The sequence below is a fragment of the Lynx canadensis genome, chromosome A3, assembly GCF_007474595.2.
Source record: "Lynx canadensis isolate LIC74 chromosome A3, mLynCan4.pri.v2, whole genome shotgun sequence".
In the NCBI taxonomy this organism is placed as follows: Eukaryota; Metazoa; Chordata; class Mammalia; order Carnivora; family Felidae; genus Lynx; species Lynx canadensis.
The window spans coordinates 106,512,696-106,522,297 of record NC_044305.1 but is presented as its reverse complement, the minus strand read 5'-3'; positions in this window follow the sequence as shown (position 1 = coordinate 106,522,297).

Here is a 9,602-nt window from a genome sequence, read left to right as displayed (position 1 = left end):
TTCCATGATCTTTAAAGTTTTTGTCAAGGCATTCAAAGCCCTCTTACTGTCTATTATAAATGTACCAAAGGATGAAAAACAGTAAAATTAATATTTATTTAGTACACTGCAATTTGTAATACTAGAACCACTGAGAAATTAAAATATTTTATTTCTTTTGTAAAAAACTTACCAAGGGACATTTGAACGGTGCTTACCTTACTGTTCTTGTTGTATAATTTATATGAAGCAGAGACCTTTTCTATGCCTTAGCAAACTATCATACTTCTTTCTAAATTTAGATTACCTTCCAACATTTTAGTTTTGTGCTTTCAATGTCTGAAATATCTTTGAGAGTTCCTTTAACGTGGAATATTTTACTGGCATCCTTTACTCTGGGACCTGCTACCGGGTTATGAACTAACAGGTGAGCAGTGACTACTCATGGGCAGACTTTGAAACAAATGAGAGGACTGGTCGTCGATCATGATGCACTTCTGTTATTTATGCAGTGATTTGTGGGCCAATGAACTAGTAGTATCACTGGTACTTTATGCAATTATTCACAGTTAATAAACTGTAATTAAAATTTGAACTGTGTTTCTGGGGGGTGCTGTTATTTAACTAAGTCGCCATAACTGAAACTCATGCACGCTGGAACTGTTCAAAACAGCCTGTGTGTGTGTCTGTGTGTGAATCTGTGCATTAAAATTTTCCTATAATTATAGCCAAAACTAGGACTTGGATTCTCTCTGCGTTTGGTAAACAATTCAGTTTTGGACACTTTTCTCATTTAAAATATATATCCACTCTATATCAAGGTAAATAAATGTTGATCAAGTTGAGTTAACTTGCATTTTTCTACTTCAAGATCAAATAAGTGCTCTTCAATATATTCTCGGTATATATGGTATTTGAGAGAATATAAAATTGAGGTTGTCCTATATAGATTTAAGTAAACACTCCTTAACTGCAGTTTAATAAAATCAGCAACATATTGGAACACAGAACAGAACACTTACTTTGCAATTAATTTAATTCACAGCCAGGCTTGTAGCCATGCTTCTGCAGTGCAGTTTTTGTTTCCCCACCTGGGAATAGTCACAGAAAAATTGTGACGCCTTAGGTTCCGTGAAATCAGTGAAGAGGTGAGTGCTGGCATGTAGAGAGTGGTCAAAAAACAACCACATTTGCTTTAAAAAATATTGGTTGAATTCAAATTTTCAGTTAAGTATAAATCTATTTTTCTCCTAATTTTTGCAAAAAGAGTAATTTAAATCATCGTATTTTTTATTATTTACCAGGTATGGAAACATAGACATGAAATGATCTAATAAGCAATTTCCACTAATTTGGGTTTTTTTTAACATTTATATAGATGAAAGAATTTTCCAAAATAATCCCTCACTTTGTTTCTTACTGTATCAGATGGGAACATGGAAGTCATACTAATTTAATTTAATCCCACAATTCTTCATTTGACAAGACTAACAAAGAGGTTAATAAATATCCAAAACTTCCATCTTGAGTGGAAATAATCTCTAAATTCCCTACAAATAAAAATGCCCTCTTTGGGTAGACAGTTTTAAGAAAGCATTGATTTTCTCCTCTCCTCTCCTCTCCTCTCCTCTCCTCTCCTCTCCTCTCCTCTCCTCTCCTTCCCTCTCCCCTTCTCTCCTTCCTTCTTCTCCACACCCCTACCTTCTCTTCTCCTCTCCTCCCTTCTTCCTTCCTTCCTTTCTTCCTTCCTTCCTTCCTTCCTTCCTTCCTTCCTTCCTTCCTTCCTTCCTTCAAAACACAGAACTCTGTAAAACTTGAGGGTGATGAATGGGTAAAGCAGAAAACCCCAGGGCAAAACAGGAACTCATACTTCTGACTGAGTGTTCATATGAAAGTTTCTACTTTTAATTCTATATCTGAGTCTATCTGGAGGTCTCATCTTCATGCCAGGTTTATACCACTTTATTATGAGAGTTTATACTTGATGGTCCTCAAGGGCAGAAAAATGGAGGAACTCACTAAAAACCATGACAAATCTCTTTCCAAAATTTAGAAATTATATATTCTACCAATTTCGGACCCTCTAGGGAGCAAAAATCCATGATGAAATGTTTTGAATGAAAAATTCTACTTCTGTAATTAGAAGGCAACAAACATTAAACCTTACCTTTTTTAAAAAAATGTTTAATTTATTTTTGAGAGAGAGGGAGACAGAGGATCAGAAGGGGGCTATGCACTGACAGGGTGACAACAGCAAGCCCGATGTGGGGCTTGAACTCATGAACCACAAGATCATGACCTGAACCAAAGTCAGATGCTCAACCCACTGAGCCACCCCTGTACCCCAAGCCTTACCTTTTAAAATTATAATCAGTTCTAACTTCACTGCATATGAGGTTGCAAAAGTCTTTATGAAATTGACTTCCAATTCTCTACATGCTGGTATTTAAATTCTAGCCCTCAGAATACAGAATTCTTTTTTAAATAATAGAATGTATGTGCCAATTTCTGCCTATGAGAAACAGCCCCTTCTCTTCATTTAATTGTGCTTAAAATGGAAAATATAACGAAGACAGAAGATAAAACCCTCAGTATTATTTCATTTAAATGTATTTAAAACCAGATTCCAACCATTTCTACTTTTCATATATGCACATTTTTTATCTTAGCAATCCTTGACTTAAAGTGGTACATAAAGTGACCAGAAGAAAACTGCCCTTAATCAGGACAGTCCCAGTTGTACCAACGTCTTTTGCTTTATATTCTATTTTCAAATGCCACAGAGCCTATTTGGCTCCTATTCTTCTTAACCTTTAGCTACTTTTTTTTTTTTTTAAATTGATGTTTATTTATTTTGGGGAGATAGAGAGACAGAGTGCAAGCAGGGGAGGGGTAGAGAGAGGGAGACACAGAATACGGAGCAGGCTCCAGGCTCTGAGCTGTCAGCACAGAGCCCGAACCCATGAAGCGCGGGATCATGACCTGGGCTGAAGTCGGACTCTCGACCAACTGAGCCACCCAGGTGCCCCAAACTTTCGCTACTTTTAACCTTTAAAGATGTACCTTGACTTCAGGCTGGTATTTGTAATTTTGGAAGTCTTCACTATAAATCCAAGTTTCCTTTTCTTGCTCTCAGGAAATCTTTTATGCTTCCACAGTAACAAAGCTTAAAAATCTCTGGAGGACAGGTTGGGGGTGGGCTCTAAAGTATCCTTCTGTGTTTCAAACATTGAGTTGGGTGAGGTGATACAGTATAATCAGTAAGCATGTGAACTCTGCATGCAACCCCAAACAATAAATCTAAATTCTAACTTCACCATTTAGTATCTGTGAGACCACGGACAGCTACTTACCTGTCAATGCCCTAATCTTTTCATCTGTAAAATGTAGGTGTGTCTAGCCCATGGAACTTAAGTGATATGAAAGTGTTCCTCACACATGACATTCAATTTATACTAGATATTATGATTATTATAAAACATTTTACATTTCTGTTTCACGTAAAATCTCCCCAAGAATCCATAATTTGAAGTTTTATTACTCTGATCACTTATGAAACATTCACTCTTAAAACATAAGAAATATGGCTACCCTCAGAGTTCTAGGCTTTTCCTATAAAAATAGAGATGGTTAGAAACAACTGAAGAAGTATTAGAAAGCCTCTTCCAATACTTGAAGAGACTTTAGCTTTCTATAAAGCACCATATGCTATAATTATTTTTGTGACCCGAATGTGACAATCTGTTAAAAATAGTAGAAGTTATGTTAAAAATATCTTCTTATTTCTGTGAGATGGATTCTCAGGCAAGCGTGCTCCGTTTCAAATAATTACTTCATATTGGTCATTCTAAATCCCCTTAGGAACATAACACGAACACTTAAAAAAATGCATTGTGTACTGACTGCAGTGAAACGTGTTTTTTTTTCCATTGAGAAGCAACATTCACCCCATTTAACCCAATATTCTTTTGTTATTATAAAGTAGAACTAAAAGATAATGCTTTGCATCATTTACAAAAAAATCAGAGGAGGAAGGAACAGCCACTTAGAGTAATAATCATTTTTTCCTTTCCATACACTACAGTCTTGAAGTCTTGTATTTTAGTTTTCCATCTCTTACACTGAACATATAAAAGCTGCCCTTTTTCTTTTCAAATTCATATTAAATGGGAAGAGAAACCGTGTCAGAAGCTTAAAGATAAAACACAGCATTTTAAAGGAAGAGACAATGTTATTTTGGTTGGATTATATTTTTTTGGTGTGAATTAAAAATTGAAATCATCCAACATTTGATATGTAGAGAGAGGACAGTTAGTACAGAATAATGAGAACCAGTCACTGTGCCTATATTTGTCTCAGTATGTAATTTTCCAAAACAATATTTCAGATGTAACTTTCAGCCAAATATTTAAAGTCAATTTGGTTGATTTCCCTCTTGGTTGTGGAATATTTCATAATGGACTCCTATAGTTCTTCTGATAAAACATCAACCTATTGTACCATAAATATTTAGTCAACATCTGACGCAACTTATCAGGCTTCAAGAAATTAAAAACTAAGTGAAACATGCAATTCCCTTTCAGGGAGCTCAATCTTTCTGCACGTGTACTTGTATTACAAAACCAGAAACTTTAAGATGCACTATTGAGGTTAATTTTATAGTTGTAATTGTGTTTCCTAATGATATCACCTACTATAATTAGTTTCACCTGTCTGACTCCTGGCAGAGGCATCATTGTATGGTCATCTTGGGAGTAGACTGTTCTTTGGTTGGCCCAGACATGCTCAAAAATGGATCAATGTAGCATTTCACATTTCTCTTCATGACCTCAATATTTTTACATCTCCTTGATTACACTCACCACAAAGCCTTTCATTCCCTTTATTTTCCAGAAGTGTTTTATGGAGAGATATCAATAAATATGATATATATTATAAATATATGACATAATAAAAATTACGCTTGGTTAAGGATAAAATAATTAACCCAGCAACCAAGGTCATGCTAAAGGTTGGACGAGTGACATAGAGCATATGGAAGGATCAGAGAAGACATTTTTCAAACAGTTATTTGAATATTTCTATATTGTTGTTTATGCTATATAAATAACATAACAAACAATATATATTATAAATAGTCTCAGAGGTAATTTATGCTCTTTAATAGAATCACAGGTTATTCAAATTCAGACCTTTCATTCAGATGATTTTTTTAAGAAAAGAAAATTTAGGGGCGTCTGGGTGGCTCAGTCGGTTAAACATCTGACTTCAGCTCAGAGCATGATCTCAGGGTTCATGGGTCTGAGCCCCATGTTGGGCTCTGTGCTGACAGCCTGGAGCCTGTTTTGGACTGTGTCTTCCTCTCTCTCTGCCCCTCCCCTGCTCACTCGCGCACACGCGCTCTCTCTCCCTCTCTCTTAAAAATAAACGTTGGAAAAAAAATTTTTTAAAGAAAATTAAGGAAGAAAATTTGAAAAAGGAAGAAAATAATTCGGTTGTATGGAAATAAAAAAGGCTCAGGGAAACTCACATTTTGACATTCAAAAAACCTTATTCGTTTGCTAAGGCCTAATTATTCCCTCAGTGAAAATACTACACAGGAAGTATTCTGTGGTAAATATGGCCAAAAAACTAAAACTAAATGTAGTTTCATTGGAAAATGATGAAAATTAATTAGTATAATTCTATACTATGTTTCCAGACTTTTGTCTTTTTCTTTGTCATAATTTTCAGTATTCATACTACACAAGTACATATAATTTAAACATTATATCATTTTAAAATTATGTTGAACAGAGTAATTCAAATAAATATAAACAAAAATTAGGCTTTAATTCACTTACCTCGCTTCACATGAATATTAGAAGACTGAAGAAAACATCTCTATTTCCAACTCAACATGGATAGGAAATCCAACTAGAAAAGAAGGCATTTGGTAAATCCTGATATCCTTCAGACAGTGGTCTTCCTTCTGTATTTGCTTTCAAATTCTGCTCTAAAGGAATTTACTAGTTTCTCCCCATAGCCAGTTACCCCATATCCTCTTCTGACAGCTGATTCTCTTTTATTTTTAACAATTTTAATTATTTCTCCCCTTTCTTGTCTAAAAGAAAATACACATGGAAATATTAATACCTATGTAACAGCCCTTTCTACATAAGTATATATATATATACATATATATATGTGTGTATATATATATATATATATATATATATATAGGTATAGCCAAGAATCTGACTAAACAAAATATTTTCATGAAATTTTTCCTTGCATGGTCTTATTTTAATCGGTAATACTTCGGCGCATTATACTGAAAGAGATACAAAAATTCTCCATATGTTAAAACCTAAACTCATTATTTCTGGGATGATCTTATTTGAAGGCTCACCTTTATTTTTCTCATCATTTAAAAAAAAACACACACCAAAATTTTTTTCCCCAGAAGAAAATAATACATACACTCGGTGGGAGCTCAGAACAAGAGATAACTTCCTTTTGTATTTCTGTTGTCTTCCACTCATAGATTATGAATCTCAAAGAAAATAGCAATGATAATAATAAACCAGTTTGAGTGATTTTAGAAGACTACCAACTCTTTAGGATGGTCTTTGAGTAGGCTTTTATAGGAATTCACTATTGGTTTTCTACCGATTGTTTTATGATTAGAGAAGACATATACCTAGGATCTAAAATTTAGAAGATCAAAATGTAAAATGTTGAGCATAAATGAATTTATCAATGCTATGGTCAACTGAATAAAGTTTTCCTTCTTGTTTCCATGGATGTTTAATTTATAAGTATACAAATATCCAAAGGATTTTTAAATTACAACATTTTTTACAAATGGAAAAATATCTATGTCTATATCCATAACTATATTTTCCAGGAATCATTTCAGATAAATGAAAGCAAAGGTTCACTTGTAAGTATTAATATAAAGAACAGAAGTTCTTCCAGTGTTACACAGGCAAATTTTCTACATTAATCTGAAAATTTTTAAAAATGAATTGCATAAAATATGCTCACTCTTACTGCAATCCTTGTCACTGTTTTCCTTGTATTCTCTTCTCAATCAATAGTATACTTTTAAAAAGTGGCTATAATAATGTAATAGATGTATTACATCTATTCTCTGCTCCCTGCTCCGAAAAGCTTTTTTTTAAATTGTCTGAATAATGATTCAGTAAATTTGTGAAATCACATTGCCTTGTTGTCTAATAAATTATAGACGTGTAAATAATAATACTTATCTATCTGAAATCAATATTTCGGGGAGCCTGGGTGGCTCAGTCAGTTAAGCATCCGAATCTTGATTTTGGCTCAGGTTGTGGGATAGAGCCCCTCATTGGGCTCCACGCTTGAGATTCTCTCTCCTTCTCCCTCTGCTCCTCTCCTCTGTTTGCACTCTCTCTCTCAAAAAAATATATACATACATACATATATATATATATGTGTGTGTGTGTGTGTGTGTACATATATATGTATGTATATATGTAATAAAATCAATATTGAGATGTTAAAATTCTTGCCATTTCTTACAAATTTGATTTTCTTTTCAAGATTCAGTGGTTCTGAATACATCTTATTTTAGATGGTGGTTTCATGTCATTTTCCTAAGATAACAGTGGATCTGCAGAAGGTAGGGAACATTACCAAATACCTAAACACCAAGTGGTTCAAAAAAATCATTAAAGTATAACTCTGCTCTTTCAAAACCATCATAAAATGTATAAAAATGAAATGATTTAAAGATGCTCAGTGATATAATCCTTTCTGGTGTTGGTCCTCACTCTTCTCTGTGGAGGAAGTTTTGTCCTATCGCTTGAATAGCATCTCAGAGTTAGTTGACCCCATGCCAAAGGATAGAGTTGTAACTGGAATACTAGGTCTTATTTGACTAAAGTATTTTCTTTTGTGCTCTCAATTTTCCCACACAAATGCAAATGTCAAGTGTTTTGTTGGTTGTTTTCCCCAAAACCCAGTAGATTTAGAGTTGGGAGAATAATTACAGCCAAACAGTGCATTATAAACAGGATTTGAAATTACTCAATTTTACCAAGAAGTAAACCAGTCATTGGAGATCCTGCCGGCTCCTTTAGATGACCTCTCTTGAAAATTAAAATAAAGCCCTTTAGTATTGGACATATGGTTGTGAATGTCTTCCTGAGAATATGTTTTTAGGTGGACTACTATTCCAGAATAAAGTTGGCTCTTCTCATTTTTTTTATGAGCAGTAAAATGCATTTCCTAAAGTTGAGCACAGTTTTGAAGAGGTGATTTGTACAAGAACAAAGTCTGTCTGAAGTCTCAAGTAAGTGTCATAAAGTGATGTCAGCCAAGAAATTACATTTCCCATTTTATTTTCCTAATAATAGTTATATTTATAGGAAAGTTAGTACGCTCCAGTTAGAAAATAGAAAGAGAACATGAGAAAATTAACGATATCATTCACAAAAACTGAAAACAAGTCAGAAAAGAGGGATTCATTAAAATAATGTCTATATTTATCAACCCTTCTATTAAGCTGACAAATATTAATTATTTAAAATCATGTCTTTTAAAAAAGTGATGGCTTGAAAGTAAAAGGACCTGAAAGTTCTTCAGTAAACTAAAAACCATGCCATTTTTCACAAAGAACAATTAGAGCGATGGGTTTCAGTATCTTTTAAGGATAATATTTTTCAATATTTTTAAGGACAATCAGGATACAGTATGAACCTCAATCGAAGTATTCAAAGAGGACTTCCACATACACCCCTAGGATCACATCTACCAACCTACCTCTATCTCTGTTATTATGGACAAAATATTAATATTCCTATACATTATTTAACCTTCTCTTGTCTAGTCAGTTTACCCTCCTCTGCTGTGTTATCAATTTTTCATCCTTGTTGGATCATTTTAATTAGAGTAAAAACCCAGTAAGACATATGCCATATTAAAATATGTATTGGTGCACACATTCTGCTCCATTAAAAGCCCCGTTTCTTTGCATCCTTATGTAATAAGACTCATTGAAAATATCATCTCTACTTGTTATCCTTCATTTACTCTTTAGGCCAGTATAATTAAACCTTCTCCCATACCACTCCAAGAAACAGGTATTGTCAAGGTCAACCCTGCTAAAATTCAGTGGTTTAACTTCTCAAGAGTTGATTATTTATTCCATCCTAACATCTTTCCTCACTTGATTTTCAAGATATCAATCTCTTCAATTCTCCTCCTCCCTCCATTACTGCTATTTTCCTTTCCCAATAACCTGTAAATGTTGGAAAGCCCCAGGATTTAGGCCTCAGACTTCTCCTTCACCTACACTTATTCCATAGGAGACCCTATTTAATCACGTAGTATTATTTATACACTTATGATTCTCCAGTGTATATCTCTGAAGCTGACTACTCCTCTGAATTCTAGACTTTTCATATATAATTATTTAGTCAACATCTATAGCTCAATATCTAATATTCATCTCAAACTTAACATAAATAAAACTAAGCTTTTGATTCCTTACCTCTTCCAACAGCTCTCGCTCATCCACTCTACCTCATTTGGAGTATTTCTTTCATACATCATACCCAATCTATTAGTAAATTCTATTGGCCTGAGCTTCAAAACAGATC